At 46.9% G+C, this 17,164-nt stretch overlaps 7 non-coding genes across 7 annotated transcripts; 5 read left to right on the forward strand and 2 right to left on the reverse strand.

Moving 5' to 3' along the window:
- Window positions 1-536: 536 nt before the first annotated feature.
- On the forward strand, window positions 537-649 carry trnal-caa (transfer RNA leucine (anticodon CAA)). The gene is made up of 2 exons: window positions 537-574; window positions 604-649. It is a non-coding gene; the product is annotated as a tRNA-Leu (tRNA).
- Window positions 650-5,328: 4,679 nt separating this feature from the next.
- Window positions 5,329-5,402, forward strand: trnat-agu (transfer RNA threonine (anticodon AGU)). Its single transcript has one exon. It is a non-coding gene; the product is annotated as a tRNA-Thr (tRNA).
- A 1,019-nt stretch (window positions 5,403-6,421) lies between these two features.
- On the reverse strand, window positions 6,422-6,503 carry trnal-aag (transfer RNA leucine (anticodon AAG)). Its single transcript has one exon. It is a non-coding gene; the product is annotated as a tRNA-Leu (tRNA).
- Window positions 6,504-8,179: 1,676 nt separating this feature from the next.
- On the forward strand, window positions 8,180-8,253 carry trnat-agu (transfer RNA threonine (anticodon AGU)). Its single transcript has one exon. It is a non-coding gene; the product is annotated as a tRNA-Thr (tRNA).
- A 1,012-nt stretch (window positions 8,254-9,265) lies between these two features.
- On the reverse strand, window positions 9,266-9,347 carry trnal-aag (transfer RNA leucine (anticodon AAG)). Its single transcript has one exon. It is a non-coding gene; the product is annotated as a tRNA-Leu (tRNA).
- Window positions 9,348-11,025: 1,678 nt separating this feature from the next.
- Window positions 11,026-11,099, forward strand: trnat-agu (transfer RNA threonine (anticodon AGU)). Its single transcript has one exon. It is a non-coding gene; the product is annotated as a tRNA-Thr (tRNA).
- A 2,774-nt stretch (window positions 11,100-13,873) lies between these two features.
- trnat-agu (transfer RNA threonine (anticodon AGU)) lies at window positions 13,874-13,947 on the forward strand. Its single transcript has one exon. It is a non-coding gene; the product is annotated as a tRNA-Thr (tRNA).
- The last annotated feature ends 3,217 nt before the right edge of the window (window positions 13,948-17,164 follow it).

Genomic DNA, 17,164 nt, shown 5'->3' on the forward strand with positions numbered 1-17,164 from the left:
GTAAATCCCCTGATCTCTTTTGAACATGGACAAGGTATTTCTGATGGAGCGCAATGAGCAAAGATTTAATAAGCTACTCCTGCCAATGATTCAGCTTAAAGAAGTAAAAGCTTCACAAACAAAAGCAGCTCGCTACCACAGCCAATATTAAATGTACTTGGTGGCACATTACCATTTGCACTGGCTCAAAAGTGGTCTCGGCAGACGTTGTTCCCTACGTAAAGCTGAAAGCGCCAAAGAGCATTTCCATTGAGAAAAAAAAATCTTTCTTGATGTTAAACATAGAGAGCCTGCCTTTTAGAATTCTCCCTCTAAACACCTTGTGCAGCCTCCCGACAGACTAACAAAAAGCGCCTTTTCACCAACTCAATTTATAATACGCCCCTCAAAACTCACAACCGAATAACAATCCATCCGTATATTTGATTTCCAAGATCCATTCAAGGCAACTTGGGTCTTCGCAAGCAAATAATTTCAGGGAAGAAACTCAGTTTAGTCAACTACTGGTGCATTCAGCACACCACTTGCTTGTGCTTGTCAGGGTGGCCGAGTGGTCTAAGGCGCCAGACTCAAGGACATGTGTCTTTCCAGCTGGCTTGGGTGTTCTGGTCTCCAAATGGAGGCGTGGGTTCAAATCCCACTCCTGACAGCTTCCGTTTTTACCTCTCTTGAATGGTTCCAGTGCTAGCTGACAGTGAATGACTGAAATATAAAAGCAGCAGAAGAAAGCAAGCAACTCAGTGCAATTTGTGAGTATTCTGCACTGTTAAAATGCACAGGTTTTCATACTTTTTGGAATTCGTAGCTCAAGAAGTCACTCCTGTTTCATTTTCTATTCACCAACTCGATTTGCATTCCGCCCCTCACACCTCACAACAGAATAACAAACGGCTTCATGTTCCACAGCATTCCCCTGTAGATTCGGTTTGCACTATGAATTAGGCGACCCCGAATGAAATATTTTAGTGTTGGCTCAAATGTGAGGAATTTCATGAACCCTCAAAAAGGAACGCTTGCAGAAAATGCCAGCAATTCAAAGCGTGTAGGCAGCATGAACAGACCAATTCTGCAATTTCTTTTATCGCGGGCGGTGCTTTCCGAGTCGATGGCTCTGCATTAGAAATTAGAAGTCCTGAACTCTAAACACGTTCTTGCCATAACTGCTACTCCTGCTGCTACTCCTTCGTCCTCGAAAAAAGAAAAGACAGGCATGTTTTGAGTCTCAAAATGATCTTCTGGATCCACAAGAAACATGTAAATTTGATTGATTCCGCAGTATTTTGGATGTACTGTACTTATAACTTCCATTGAAGAGAGATTTCATCAGTTGCATGAAATTGAAACTTTCGACTTTTTGTCTGGTATTGAAAATATGTTTAAAAAAAACCATAAACAATTTTCTAACAAACAACTCATGAATTATTGCCAGGATCTATATTTAGTGTTCGGTAGTGATAACACTGCTGATATTGATTGAGTAGAAATCTATGATGTATTGACAGCTTTATCTGAAGCGAGAAGTCCTAGAACGCCATCTATGAAGTTTTAGGATTCATACCAAGAAATGCCTTTTGTTTCCCACCCCAACTGCTGCTTTGGCATTACACATTATGTGAACATTACCAGTTTTGGTAGCTTCTGGGCACGATTTTCCTAAACTGAAACTTAAATTATAAAGAAAGTAAAAAATTGTTTTATTACATAAACTATAAGACAATGAAGAGAGTTTACTTCGCTTTTGTTCTTTTGACTTAAGCGTTCAGGATCCGAACCCATCTGCGGACGGTTGTGTTTCTTGAATCTCTTGTAATCATCAAAAGTCGCTGTTTTGTGCTTCAGTTTTTTCTCGAGTTGTACCATGGATATTTTATATGATCAATACTTTACATGCTCTTTTGCATTTTCCTTCACATACAGAAAAAGTTCAAGTTGTTCATATCACTGTGCTGCACATTTACGCTGGACCACCTGTAACAGTACAGGACACACAGTGAGGAATTCATACAGCTTTCAGCTCAGTGCGGAGTCCAGAGGGAGGACTCGCTCGCTGAATCATCTCTCAGGAAATCCCGGGTGAGATTCAAAAGGTAAACCTGGCTCTCTATGAACACGAGCAAAGAGTTCTCACTCAACAGAAGATTTCAATGTGAGTAAAGTTATATAAAACACCTGAAGATGCCAGGGATTGAACCCCGGACCTGTGGAGCAGTAAGTGACTTGTAGCGCTGACATAAGAGATACTTACATAAAGTGCTTTTACTGACCATATTACAAATCACAGGAAGTAAGGTCTTGAAACATTGGGCAGTAGTGGGATTTAAACCCACGCCCCTGAGAGAGTGGAGCCTAAAATCCAGCATATTAGACCATTCAGCCACACTACCTCTGGCCCCTTCTCCTTTCCTCTCGTTGCTGAGTATAGGTGCCTTCATGCAATTGAGCCAGGTTTGAATCCCAGCCAATGCATCTCCAAATCTTTTCAAATGAATCTGTGATCTTGTAGCACATCCTCTGAAACCAGCAATCGAAATTGGAAACGTCTTCTTCAACACTGAAAAGCTCAATTAGGATGAAGCACTAATACACTGGACAGCAGTACCATATGTGTTCTTGATTGATTCAGACTCGTTCTCAGTGGTTCTTGCTCACCAAATAACTAAAAAGCTGAGGAAGAACGCTACAAAAAATACTAATCAAAATACAAAATAATAATCAGTATTAACCAGAAACAGCAGAAAAACTGGTCACAATTGTGATTATGTCGCTTCTCTGCTTCAGCAAGGTCAATAAAGGACTCTCTGAAAGTAGTAAAGCACTAAAGCACTGCAAAACTGAATTCAAAATCATATTAGGAATTCTGAGTGGTGCCTGCTTACATGCAATCCAATACGGATGTTGTCTTTAAATAAGAATTCTCTATGTTTCCCTGCCTTTTCCCTGGAGTGAAACTATTGGATTGAAGGAATTCTTCTGACAGGTTTACAAGGTCCCGTTGATATTTGGATAAGTCTATGAACTCGTGATTTTTATATACTTTAAATAACTGCCATACACACAGAATAAAATGACAGTACTGATGATTTTTCCTGAGATGAAGCACAGCTTATCTTTCCAAGACTGCTTATAAAGGCAAGCGAGTGGATACTCTAGCAGAACATGGACAAACGTTCAGCTTCGTAACCAACAAATTCCCCATTTAGAACTGACATGTGAGGTATGCTTTGTGATTGCTTGAAGTGAAACCCATAATCTCTTTTGGACTTTGACAAGTTATTTCTGATGGAGCGCTATGCGGAAAGACATAATCAGCTCTACCCCTGAGGATGACTCGACTTGAAAATGCAGAACATTAACGTTTCACAGATAAAAGGAGCACAACCGACATTAAAATTGAGGGCGCACTGTGATTTGCACTGACTCAAAAGTGATCTTGGTAGACAAACTTCCCTGCTGAAGGTGGAAACGATAATTTGTGTTGAGAAGAAGAAACAGTTTTTTCTCCCTGCTTTGATGTTAAGCTGATAAAGTAGCTTTTAACACATTGCTCCATTTGGTGGTTGTAACACAAAAACTCCTAGCAGCAGTGGGATTCAAGCCCACACCCCAAAAGAGACTGGAGCCTTAATCCAGCGCCTTAGACCACTCGGCCACGCTACCCGCTGTGTGCTGTCTCTTTGTCTCATTACTTGCCCGGAGGAAGCCGGGTGGGTTTTGCTCTTGTCGCCCGAATTAGTGGCGTTATGACAGTGGAACCGACTGCACCTGCTTTTTCTGAGATGCTTCCCCTCTCATGGCGAGACTTCTTTAACACCTCTGGATAAAGTTCTTCTGTGGAGCAGGTTTCAGACCTCTGCGTACAGCACCCTTGATGTCATTTTATTTTTACAGCAGCCGCATCCGGAAAGTTGTGTCTTTTACGTTTTATTTGAACAAAAAAACTACATACAATACAAACAAGAGCACATATAACGTATCAAGAAAATCGTCAGGGGCACATGCTATAATACAATTACACTTTATGAAAAACGATTACACAAGGTAAATAAAGATAAGGTCCACAAAGCACGTTCTTACATTTCGAAAGAGTCTGTAAATACCCCTTTACGTCTATTTTGAACTGTTCAAACGTAGGACTCTTCCCAGACCATTTCACTTTATACCACATTCCTAGACGAGGATGCTTCTCCTGTTTTAGAACTATTTTGGGCAGTATGGCTTATACAACACACCCACAGTATTCTAATGGTGGACTGCAGATCTGTGCTATAGTTCAGTCGAATTCAAAGGATCCAGCAATCGTACTGGATTTGACTGGGATTCTGAAATGTCTCTTGCAAAAGTATTCGGGTTTGCTTGAATCTTTGATAAAAAAAGTGATCTGATCTGAAACTACCCAGCTTACAATCTCTGAGGTAGTTGTCACTAAACTCGGACGTGATGTGGCACACATGTGCCGTGTGCCTTTACTTTTGTAAAAAACTGGTATCGGGAAAAGTTTCTTAATATTTCTTTTGATTAGCATGCAAGAAAATGTGATCATTACCTATGGAATTTCCCGCCAGCGTGGAGCTTGAATTCACAACCTTGAGACTCAGTGTTCAAGAGTCACAGAAGAGGTCAGCCTGGTCTTCAGTTTGTCAACGATAAGCTCCGGCAGTGCTCCTCTGTAAAGCAGATTGTTCGGATCGGTTATGTGGGACGGCACTTCGATACTAAGATCGTTTGCAGCACACGCATGGTTTCCCCCTTCACGCAAAAAACATAGACGAAGGAAACTCTCTTGTCTTGGGCTGCTGACTCCCGGATTTAAAGCGCTCTGGGTGCCAGCTATGTCTCTAACAAGCACACTATAAAGACAGGAATTACACTTTGCTCACGTCACGCATGGAATGGCGAGGCTACTTGTTCAATATTGTCTAGTCTCACCTCATATGGTGCCGATTCCTGGTTTTCATTTAAGAAAGAGCACTGCAAACACCGTAAACAGTGCAAAACGTGTGATGAAAGAAGTCTTTTCCCCCCTTTGTCTAAAGCAGAACACAGCGGAGTCATGCCGAGGGTTGTGAGATCAAGATTTCAGTGGAGCACTTTCGTCTACGTCTTTAGCTACATGAGTTGGACATCCTCTTGTACAGGGAAAGCAGATTGAGATCCTCTGACATGAAAAGTGACAGATAAAAGCCATTTCTCATCCTTTCTCTTAGTGGTGGAACTATCGCATGTAAATGAGGCAACTTGCAAGGCGAGCAGGCTCGGTGCACACTGAACGCAGATGTCTCAGAGCAGTAGAGACGTGTCCAAGTGGCTGTCAAAGGACAGCACTTTGCCGGCGCCGTGGCTTAGTTGGCTAAAGCGCCTGTCTAGTAAACAGGAGATCCTGGGTCCGATTCCCAGCGGTGCCTTTCTTCCTGTCTTACTGTACAGAATTTATCCTTATGGGCAAATCCCATGCCTTTTAATTCAGGTGCATGCAAGTGTTCGTTTCCTTTCTGGAACAACTTGTTTTGAAAGAAATCTATACAGCTTGCGAAAGATGAAACACAAATCTTGCTTATCAGTGAAGAAGAGGTACTCCCAGCAGGCCAGCTAATACCAGCAAAGTTTTTTTTTCACCCTAACCCAGAGAATGGAGAAAAGCGAGGCGCCTGTGGCTCTGCAGTGTAATCAGTTCGCGAGTTCGGCGGTTAGCTGAAAGAGTGGTAAATGGAGCTCGCCCCAGCCCGTCCTTATTCTTATTCTTTTAAAGAGGATAAAAAATTAACTTCGCCGCCATTACTACCAGCTTTAAAAGACTGCCATGGGCACGGAAAAAAACACACTACAGATGACTTTTCTGGAACCGAAGCAGAGATTCCTTTACGAACCAACTGATAAAGCTCAGCCAGTGAATACTGTTAACAGAATGTGAAAGCACGATCAACTTTGTAACTGCAACCACAGGAAAAACAGCAAGAAGCAGGCTCCATTCCCCATTTAAATCTGTCGTGCGAGGCATGCTTTTTGCACGCATGAAGTAAATCCCACGATTGCTTTTGAACTTGGACAAAGTACTTCCAAAGGAGCGCTATGCGCAAAGATTTAACAAGCTCAACCCCCGCCGACGATTTGGTGTGAAGAAGCAGAACATTCAAGTTTCACAGACAGAAGCAGCACGCCAGCACAGCCAACATTAAAACGGAGGGCACACTACGATTTGCATTGACACAAAAGTGATCTGGGCAGACATCGTTCCCTGCATAACGCAAAAAGTGACAAAGCGCTTTTGGGTTGAGAGGACGCAAGAAGGTTTTTGTTTTGTGCCTTGATGTCAAGCTGAGAAAGTATCTTTAAACACTTTGCTTAGTTTCTCGAGAGACTGCCAAAAAGCAGTTCCCTCCCTTTCGTCTGAAACCAGCTGAAAGGGGGTCTCGACAGAAGCACCTGACAGCGGTGGGATTTGAACCCACGCCCCCGAAGAGACTGGAGCCTTAATCCAGCGCCTTAGACCGCTCGGCCACGCTACCCGCTGTGCACTGTCTCTTTGTCTCATTACTTGCCCGGAGGAAGCCGGGTGGGTTTTGCTCGTCGCCCGAATTAGTGGCGTTATGACCGTGGAACCGACTGCACCTGCTTTTTCTGAGATGCTTCCCCTCTCATGACGAGATCTCGACTTCTTTAACACCTCTTGATAAAGATCTTCTGTTGAGCAGGTTTCAGACCTCTGCGTACAGCACCCTTGATGTCATTTTATTTTTACAGCAGCCGCATCCGGAAAGTTGTGTCTTTTACGTTTTATTTGAACAACAAAACTACATACAATACAAACAAGAGCACATATAACGTATCAAGAAAATCGTCAGGGGCACATGCTATAATACAATGACACTTTATGAAAAATGATTACACAAAGTAAATAAAGATAAGGTCCGCACAGCTTGTTCTTACATTTCGAAAGAGTCCGTAAATACCCCTTTACGTCTATTTTGAACTGTTCAAATGTAGGACTCTTCCCAGACCATTTCACTTTATACCACATTCCTAAACGAGGATGCTTCTCCTGTTTTAGAACTATTTTGGGCGGTATGGCTTATACAGCACCCCCACAGTATTCTAATGGTGGACTGCAGATCTGTGCTATAGTTCAGTCGAATTCAAAGGATCCAGCAATCGTACCGGATTTGTCTGGGATTCTGAAATGTCTCTTGCAAAAGTATTTGGGTTTGCTTGAACCTTTGATAAAAAAAGTGATCTGATCTGAGACTACCCAGCTTACAATCTCTGAGGTAGTTGTCACTAAACTCGGACGTGATGTGGCACACATGTGCCGTGTGCCTTTACTTTTGTAAAAAACTGGTATCGGGAAAAGTTTCTTAATATTTCTTTTGATTAGCATGCAAGAAAATGTGATCATTACCTATGGAATTTCCCGCCAGCGTGGAGCTTGAATTCACAACCTTGAGACTCAGTGTTCAAGAGTCACAGAAGAGGTCAGCCTGGTCTTCAGTTTGCCAACGATAAGCTCCGGAAGTGCTCCTCTGTAAAGCAGATTGTTCGGATCGGTTATGTGGGACGGCACTTCGATACTAAGATCGTTTGCAGCACACGCATGGTTTCCCCCTTCACGCAAAAAACATAGACGAAGGAAACTCTCTTGTCTTGGGCTGCTGACTCCCGGATTTAAAGCGCTCTGGGTGCCAGCTATGTCTCTAACAAGCACACTATAAAGACAGGAATTACACTTTGCTCACGTCACGCATGGAATGGCGAGGCTACTTGTTCCAATATTATCTAGTCTCACCTCATATGGTGCCGATTCCTTGTTTTCATTTAAGAAAGAGCACTGCAAACACCGTAAACAGTGCAAAACGTGTGATGAAAGAAGTCTTTTCCCCCCTTTGTCTAAAGCAGAACACAGCGGAGTCATGCCGAGGGTTGTGAGATCAAGATTTCAGTGGAGCACTGTCGTCTACGTCTTTAGCTACATGAGTTGGACATCCTCTTGTACAGGGAAAGCAGATTGAGATCCTCTGACATGAAAAGTGACAGATAAAAGCCATTTCTCATCCTTTCTCTTAGTGGTGGAACTATCGCATGTAAATGAGGCAACTTGCAAGGCGAGCAGGCTCGGTGCACACCGAACGCAGATGTCTCAGAGCAGTAGAGACGTGTCCAAGTGGCTGTCAAAGGACAGCACTTTGCCGGCGCCGTGGCTTAGTTGGCTAAAGCGCCTGTCTAGTAAACAGGAGATCCTGGGTCCGATTCCCAGCGGTGCCTTTCTTCCTGTCTTACTGTACAGAATTTATCCTTATGGGCAAATCCCATGCCTTTTAATTCAGGTGAATGCAAGTGTCCGTTTCCTTTCTGGAACAACTTGTTTTGAAAGAAATCTATACAGCTTGCGAAAGATGAAACACAAATCTTGCTTATCAGTGAAGAAGAGGTACTCCCAGCAGGCCAGCTAATACCAGCAAAGTTTTTTTTCACCCTAACCCAGAGAATGGAGAAAAGCGAGGCGCCTGTGGCTCTGCAGTGTAATCAGTTCGCGAGTTCGGCGGTTAGCTGAAAGAGTGGTAAATGGAGCTCGCCCCAGCCCGTCCTTATTCTTTTAAAGAGGATAAAAAAATAACTTCGCCGCCATTACTACCAGCTTTAAAAGACTGCCATGGGCACGGAAAAAAACACACTACAGATGACTTTTCTGGAACCGAAGCAGAGATTCCTTTACGAACCAACTGATAAAGCTCAGCCAGTGAATACTGTTAACAGAATGTGAAAGTACGATCAACTTTGTAACTGCAACCACAGGAAAAACAGCAAGAAGCAGGCTCCATTCCCCATTTAAATCTGTCGTGCGAGGCATGCTTTTTGCACGCATGAAGTAAATCCCACGATTGCTTTTGAACTGCGACAAAGTACTTCCAAAGGAGCGCTATGCGCAAAGATTTAACAAGCTCAACCCCCGCCGACGATTTGGTGTGAAGAAGCAGAACATTCAAGTTTCACAGACAGAAGCAGCACGCCAGCACAGCCAACATTAAAACGGAGGGCACACTACGATTTGCATTGACACAAAAGTGATCTGGGCAGACATCGTTCCCTGCATAACGCAAAAAGTGACAAAGCGCTTTTGGGTTGAGAGGACGCAAGAAGGTTTTTGTTTTGTGCCTTGATGTCAAGCTGAGAAAGTATCTTTAAACACTTTGCTTAGTTTCTCGAGAGACTGCCAAAAAGCAGTTCCCTCCCTTTCGTCTGAAGCCAGCTGAAAGGGGGTCTCGACAGAAGCACCTGGCAGCGGTGGGATTTGAACCCACGCCCCCGAAGAGACTGGAGCCTTAATCCAGCGCCTTAGACCGCTCGGCCACGCTACCCGCTGTGTACTGTCTCTTTGTCTCATTACTTGCCCGGAGGAAGCCGGGTGGGTTTTGCTCTTGTCGCCCGAATTAGTGGCGTGATGACCGTGGAACCGACTGCACCTGCTTTTTCTGAGATGCTTCCCCTCTCATGGCGAGATCTCTACTTCTTTAACACCTCTTGATAAAGATCTTCTGTTGAGCAGGTTTCAGATCTCTGCGTACAGCACCCTTGATGTCATTTTATTTTTACAGCAGCCGCATCCGGAAAGTTGTGTCTTTTACGTTTTATTTGAACAACAAAACTACATACAATACAAACAAGAGCACATATAACGTATCAAGAAAATCGTCAGGGGCACATGCTATAATACAATGACACTTTATGAAAAATGATTACACAAAGTAAATAAAGATAAGGTCCGCACAGCTTGTTCTTACATTTCGAAAGAGTCCGTAAATACCCCTTTACGTCTATTTTGAACTGTTCAAATGTAGGACTCTTCCCAGACCATTTCACTTTATACCACATTCCTAAACGAGGATGCTTCTCCTGTTTTAGAACTATTTTGGACGGTATGGCTTATACAGCACCCCCACAGTATTCTAATGGTGGACTGCAGATCTGTGCTATAGTTCAGTCGAATTCAAAGGATCCAGCAATCGTACCAGATTTGTCTGGGATTCTGAAATGTCTCCTGCAAAAGTATTTGGGTTTGCTTGAACCTTTGATAAAAAAAGTGATCTGATCTGAGACTACCCAGCTTACAATCTCTGAGGTAGTTGTCACTAAACTCGGACGTGATGTGGCACACATGTGCCGTGTGCCTTTACTTTTGTAAAAAACTGGTATCGGGAAAAGTTTCTTAATATTTCTTTTGATTAGCATGCAAGAAAATGTGATCATTACCTATGGAATTTCCCGCCAGCGTGGAGCTTGAATTCACAACCTTGAGACTCAGTGTTCAAGAGTCACAGAAGAGGTCAGCCTGGTCTTCAGTTTGCCAACGATAAGCTCCGGCAGTGCTCCTCTGTAAAGCAGATTGTTCGGATCGGTTATGTGGGACGGCACTTCGATACTAAGATCGTTTGCAGCACACGCATGGTTTCCCCCTTCACGCAAAAAACATAGACGAAGGAAACTCTCTTGTCTTGGGCTGCTGACTCCCGGATTTAAAGCGCTCTGGGTGCCAGCTATGTCTCTAACAAGCACACTATAAAGACAGGAATTACACTTTGCTCACGTCACGCATGGAATGGCGAGGCTACTTGTTCCAATATTATCTAGTCTCACCTCATATGGTGCCGATTCCTGGTTTTCATTTAAGAAAGAGCACTGCAAACACCGTAAACAGTGCAAAACGTGTGATGAAAGAAGTCTTTTCCCCCCTTTGTCTAAAGCGGAACACAGCGGAGTCATGCCGAGGGTTGTGAGATCAAGATTTCAGTGGAGCACTGTCGTCTACGTCTTTAGCTACATGAGTTGGACATCCTCTTGTACAGGGAAAGCAGATTGAGATCCTCTGACATGAAAAGTGACAGATAAAAGCCATTTCTCATCCTTTCTCTTAGTGGTGGAACTATCGCATGTAAATGAGGCAACTTGCAAGGCGAGCAGGCTCGGTGCACACCGAACGCAGATGTCTCAGAGCAGTAGAGACGTGTCCAAGTGGCTGTCAAAGGACAGCACTTTGCCGGCGCCGTGGCTTAGTTGGCTAAAGCGCCTGTCTAGTAAACAGGAGATCCTGGGTCCGATTCCCAGCGGTGCCTTTCTTCCTGTCTTACTGTACAGAATTTATCCTTATGGGCAAATCCCATGCCTTTTAATTCAGGTGAATGCAAGTGTCCGTTTCCTTTCTGGAACAACTTGTTTTGAAAGAAATCTATACAGCTTGCGAAAGATGAAACACAAATCTTGCTTATCAGTGAAGAAGAGGTACTCCCAGCAGGCCAGCTAATACCAGCAAACATTTTTTTTCACCCTAACCCAGAGAATGGAGAAAAGCGAGGCGCCTGTGGCTCTGCAGTGTAATCAGTTCGCGAGTTCGGCGGTTAGCTGAAAGAGTGGTAAATGGAGCTCGCCCCAGCCCGTCCTTATTCTTTTAAAGAGGATAAAAAATTAACTTCGCCGCCATTACTACCAGCTTTAAAAGACTGCCATGGGCACGGAAAAAAACACACTACAGATGACTTTTCTGGAACCGAAGCAGAGATTCCTTTACGAACCAACTGATTAAGCTCAGCCAGTGAATACTGTTAACAGAATGTGAAAGCACGATCAACTTTGTAACTGCAACCACAGGAAAAACAGCAAGAAGCAGGCTCCATTCCCCATTTAAATCTGTCGTGCGAGGCATGCTTTTTGCACGCATGAAGTAAATCCCACGATTGCTTTTGAACTTGGACAAAGTACTTCCAAAGGAGCGCTATGCGCAAAGATTTAACAAGCTCAACCCCCGCCGACGATTTGGTGTGAAGAAGCAGAACATTCAAGTTTCACAGACAGAAGCAGCACGCCAGCACAGCCAACATTAAAACGGAGGGCACACTACGATTTGCATTGACACAAAAGTGATCTGGGCAGACATCGTTCCCTGCATAACGCAAAAAGTGACAAAGCGCTTTTGGGTTGAGAGGACGCAAGAAGGTTTTTGTTTTGTGCCTTGATGTCAAGCTGAGAAAGTATCTTTAAACACTTTGCTTAGTTTCTCGAGAGACTGCCAAAAAGCAGTTCCCTCCCTTTCGTCTGAAGCCAGCTGAAAGGGGGTCTTGACAGAAGCACCTGGCAGCGGTGGGATTTGAACCCACGCGCCCGAAGAGACTGGAGCCTTAATCCAGCGAATTAGACCGCTCGGCCACGCTACCCGCTGTGCACTGTCTCTTTGTCTCATTACTTGCCCGGAGGAAGCCGGGTGGGCTTTGCTCTTGTCGCCCGAATTAGTGGCGTTATGACCGTGGAACCGACTGCACCTGCTTTTTCTGAGATGCTTCCCCTCTCATGACGAGATCTCTACTTCTTTAACACCTCTTGATAAAGATCTTCTGTTGAGCAGGTTTCAGACCTCTGCGTACAGCACCCTTGATGTCATTTTATTTTTACAGCAGCCGCATCCGGAAAGTTGTGTCTTTTACGTTTTATTTGAACAACAAAACTACATACAATACAAACAAGAGCACATATAACGTATCAAGAAAATCGTCAGGGGCACATGCTATAATACAATGACACTTTATGAAAAATGATTACACAAAGTAAATAAAGATAAGGTCCGCACAGCTTGTTCTTACATTTCGATAGAGTCCGTAAATACCCCTTTACGTCTATTTTGAACTGTTCAAATGTAGGACTCTTCCCAGACCATTTCACTTTATACCACATTCCTAAACGAGGATGCTTCTCCTGTTTTAGAACTATTTTGGGCGGTATGGCTTATACAGCACACCCACAGTATTCTAATGGTGGACTGCAGATCTGTGCTATAGTTCAGTCGAATTCAAAGGATCCAGCAATCGTACTGGATTTGTCTGGGATTCTGAAATGTCTCTTGCAAAAGTATTTGGGTTTGCTTGAACCTTTGATAAAAAAAAGTGATCTGATCTGAGACTACCCAGCTTACAATCTCTGAGGTAGTTGTCACTAAACTCGGACGTGATGTGGCACACATGTGCCGTGTGCCTTTACTTTTGTAAAAAATTGGTATCGGGAAAAGTTTCTTAATATTTCTTTTGATTAGCATGCAAGAAAATGTGATCATTACCTATGGAATTTTCCGCCAGCGTGGAGCTTGAATTCACAACCTTGAGACTCAGTGTTCAAGAGTCACAGAAGAGGTCAGCCTGGTCTTCAGTTTGCCAACGATAAGCTCCGGCAGTGCTCCTCTGTAAAGCAGATTGTTCGGATCGGTTATGTGGGACGGCACTTCGATACTAAGATCGTTTGCAGCACACGCATGGTTTCCCCCTTCACGCAAAAAACATAGACGAAGGAAACTCTCTTGTCTTGGGCTGCTGACTCCCGGATTTAAAGCGCTCTGGGTGCCAGCTATGTCTCTAACAAGCACACTATAAAGACAGGAATTACACTTTGCTCACGTCACGCATGGAATGGCGAGGCTACTTGTTCCAATATTATCTAGTCTCACCTCATATGGTGCCGATTCCTGGTTTTCATTTAAGAAAGAGCACTGCAAACACCGTAAACAGTGCAAAACGTGTGATGAAAGAAGTCTTTTCCCCCCTTTGTCTAAAGCAGAACACAGCGGAGTCATGCCGAGGGTTGTGAGATCAAGATTTCAGTGGAGCACTGTCGTCTACGTCTTTAGCTACATGAGTTGGACATCCTCTTGTACAGGGAAAGCAGATTGAGATCCTCTGACATAAAAAGTGACAGATAAAAGCCATTTCTCATCCTTTCTCTTAGTGGTGGAACTATCGCATGTAAATGAGGCAACTTGCAAGGCGAGCAGGCTCGGTGCACACCGAACGCAGATGTCTCAGAGCAGTAGAGACGTGTCCAAGTGGCTGTCAAAGGACAGCACTTTGCCGGCGCCGTGGCTTAGTTGGCTAAAGCGCCTGTCTAGTAAACAGGAGATCCTGGGTCCGATTCCCAGCGGTGCCTTTCTTCCTGTCTTACTGTACAGAATTTATCCTTATGGGCAAATCCCATGCCTTTTAATTCAGGTGAATGCAAGTGTCCGTTTCCTTTCTGGAACAACTTGTTTTGAAAGAAATCTATACAGCTTGCGAAAGATGAAACACAAATCTTGCTTATCAGTGAAGAAGAGGTACTCCCAGCAGGCCAGCTAATACCAGCAAAGTTTTTTTTTCACCCTAACCCAGAGAATGGAGAAAAGCGAGGCGCCTGTGGCTCTGCAGTGTAATCAGTTTGCGAGTTCGGCGGTTAGCTGAAAGAGTGGTAAATGGAGCTCGCCCCAGCCCGTCCTTATTCTTTTAAAGAGGATAAAAAATTAACTTCGCCGCCATTACTACCAGCTTTAAAAGACTGCCATGGGCACGGAAAAAAACACACTACAGATGACTTTTCTGGAACCGAAGCAGAGATTCCTTTACGAACCAACTGATAAAGCTCAGCCAGTGAATACTGTTAACAGAATGTGAAAGCACGATCAACTTTGTAACTGCAACCACAGGAAAAACAGCAAGAAGCAGGCTCCATTCCCCATTTAAATCTGTCGTGCGAGGCATGCTTTTTGCACGCATGAAGTAAATCCCACGATTGCTTTTGAACTTGGACAAAGTACTTCCAAAGGAGCGCTATGCGCAAAGATTTAACAAGCTCAACCCCCGCCGACGATTTGGTGTGAAGAAGCAGAACATTCAAGTTTCACAGACAGAAGCAGCACGCCAGCACAGCCAACATTAAAACGGAGGGCACACTACGATTTGCATTGACACAAAAGTGATCTGGGCAGACATCGTTCCCTGCATAACGCAAAAAGTGACAAAGCGCTTTTGGGTTGAGAGGACGCAAGAAGGTTTTTGTTTTGTGCCTTGATGTCAAGCTGAGAAAGTATCTTTAAACACTTTGCTTAGTTTCTCGAGAGACTGCCAAAAAGCAGTTCCCTTCGTCTGAAGCCAGCTTCTCTCCCTGTCTCTGTGTCTGTGTCTGTGCAAAAGCTGGGGTATGCGAAAAGACGCATTCCTAATGCAAGAAATTGTATAGGGCTAATAAAGAAACATTATTATACTTTTACAGGACTACACAGGGCACTAGAATTACTAGGACATTATTTACACAGGTAGGGTCAGCCGCTGGTCATCGTGCTGACCCTCAGACTCTCCCCGGCTACCACTCCCAGCATGCCCAGCGGTACTACGAGCGCCTAGGGGCGCTTCCTCCTCACCACCAGGCGAGGGCGTTACACTGCCCCCACCTGAAGCGTCTGGCGTCTCGCCGACGTCGAACACCCCCCTCAGGCTGTACTCATATTCGGCCAACTGCTGCGGAACCCTGCGTGAGCGGCCGCTGCGCCGCGGTGACGGCTGGCGACCCACGGACGCCCCACTATCGGTCGGCTCCAGTCCCGGCTGCTCCTCTAGAGCCTCCCCACACGGCTCCTCCTCCCGGGCCCGGTAGGGGGCCAGGCGGTCTCGGTGCAGGACCACCACTCTCCCCCGCGTTCGCAACCGGACACGGTAGCAGACCTCGCCCACCACCCCAAGTACCTCAGCGGGCCCCTCCCATGACGGCGCGAGCTTAGGGCTGAGGCCTTTGCGGCGGCGCGGGTTGTACACCCAAACCCAGTCCCCGGGCTGGAAGGCAGGCCCCCTGCAGCGCAGGTCGTAGTACCGCTTCTGCCGGACCCCCGCCTGTGTCAGGTGGGTCCGTGCAAAGCTGTGCACCCGCTGCATCCGCTGCCGCAGGTCCCATTCGTACTCCAGTCCAGCCGGCGGTGCCGACCCGTCTCCGGGCGGCGGGCCGAAGACCAGGTCCACCGGGGTTCGCATTTCCCGGCCCAGCATGAGCGAGGGCGGTTACGCCCAGAGCGCAAGGGGGAGGTGGCGGTCCCAGTCCATAGGAGCCCCCACCTGGTGTTGTTGGAGGGGGGCCCGGGAGCGCTCGGGGGGACCCTTCTGCGGCACGCACACCGCACACGTTCGGCAGTACCGCTGCACGTCCCGGTGGCAAAGACCCCAATAAAAACGGCCTCGGAGACGCTGCAGGGTTTTTTACCGCCGAAGTGCCCCACGCCCGGCTGGCCGTGCACCGCTCGGAGCACCGCCCCCCGGAGCGACCGAGGCACCACCAGCTGCCACCGTACCTCGCCACTGGAGGGTACCCGCCACCCCCGGCGCAGCACCCCGTCCTTTACCTCCAAGGCCTCCCACAGGGCGCAGAGGGCCTTGACGGACTTCGGGTGCGGGGCGAGCTCCTCTCGCGTAGGCCGCACTCCTGCTGCCCTCCAGCGGAGCACCGGCCCCACGTCAGGATCAGCTGCCTGACGCTGCGCCCTCCCGGGCCGTGGCCGCGGTGCTCACCCCTGCCGCGGTGCGGACAGCCTCCTCACGCTGCTCCCGCCGGGCGCAGTGGTGGCAGTCCGCGGCCTCGCAGGGGCGCCACGAGAGAGCGTCGGCATTGAGATGGCGAGACCCCGCACGGTGCACGACAGTTAAGTCGTACTCCTGCAGGATCTCTATCCATCGCGCCATCTGCCCCTCTGGCTCCTTAAAGTGGAGCAGCCAGGTGAGGGACGCATGGTCGGTCCTCAACCGGAACCGGGTCCCGAACAGGTACGGCCTGAAGTGGTGGACCGCCGCCATCACCGCCAGCAGCTCGCGACGGGTCACGCAGTAGTTCCGTTCAGCCCTAGTCAAAGCCCGACTATAGTAGGCCACTACGCGCTCCCAATCCAGCCCCTCCTGCGTCAACACCGCACCCACCCCCGAGTCACTCGCGTCGGTGTCGAGAACATACGGCAACCGCGGGTCGGGGTAGGCCAGCACGGGGGCCCCCACCAGAGCTTCACGCAACCGGCCGAAGGCAGTCTCACAGCCCGAGTCCCAGTCAAAACGGCGGCCCTTGTCGGTGAGGCGGTGCAGCGGGGCAGCGATGCTGGCAAAGTCCCAGACGAACCTCCGGTAGTACGAGGCCAACCCCAGAAAGCTGCGGAGCTCCGCGACGGTGTGTGGAGTCGGCCAGTCCCTCACTGCGGCGACCTTACCTGGGTCCGTAGCCACCCCTCGCGGTCCAACAACATGTCCCAGGAAGCTCACCTCCCGCCGCAGGAGCTCGCACTTGCGGGGGTTGAGCCTCAGGCCAGCACAGCGGATGCAGGCCAGCACCGCCTGGAGGTTCGTCAAGGCCTGGTCGAAGC

The sequence above is a fragment of the Lepisosteus platostomus genome, chromosome 5, assembly GCF_059453375.1.
Source record: "Lepisosteus platostomus isolate fLepPlt1 chromosome 5, fLepPlt1.hap1, whole genome shotgun sequence".
Taxonomy (NCBI): domain Eukaryota; kingdom Metazoa; phylum Chordata; class Actinopteri; order Semionotiformes; family Lepisosteidae; genus Lepisosteus; species Lepisosteus platostomus.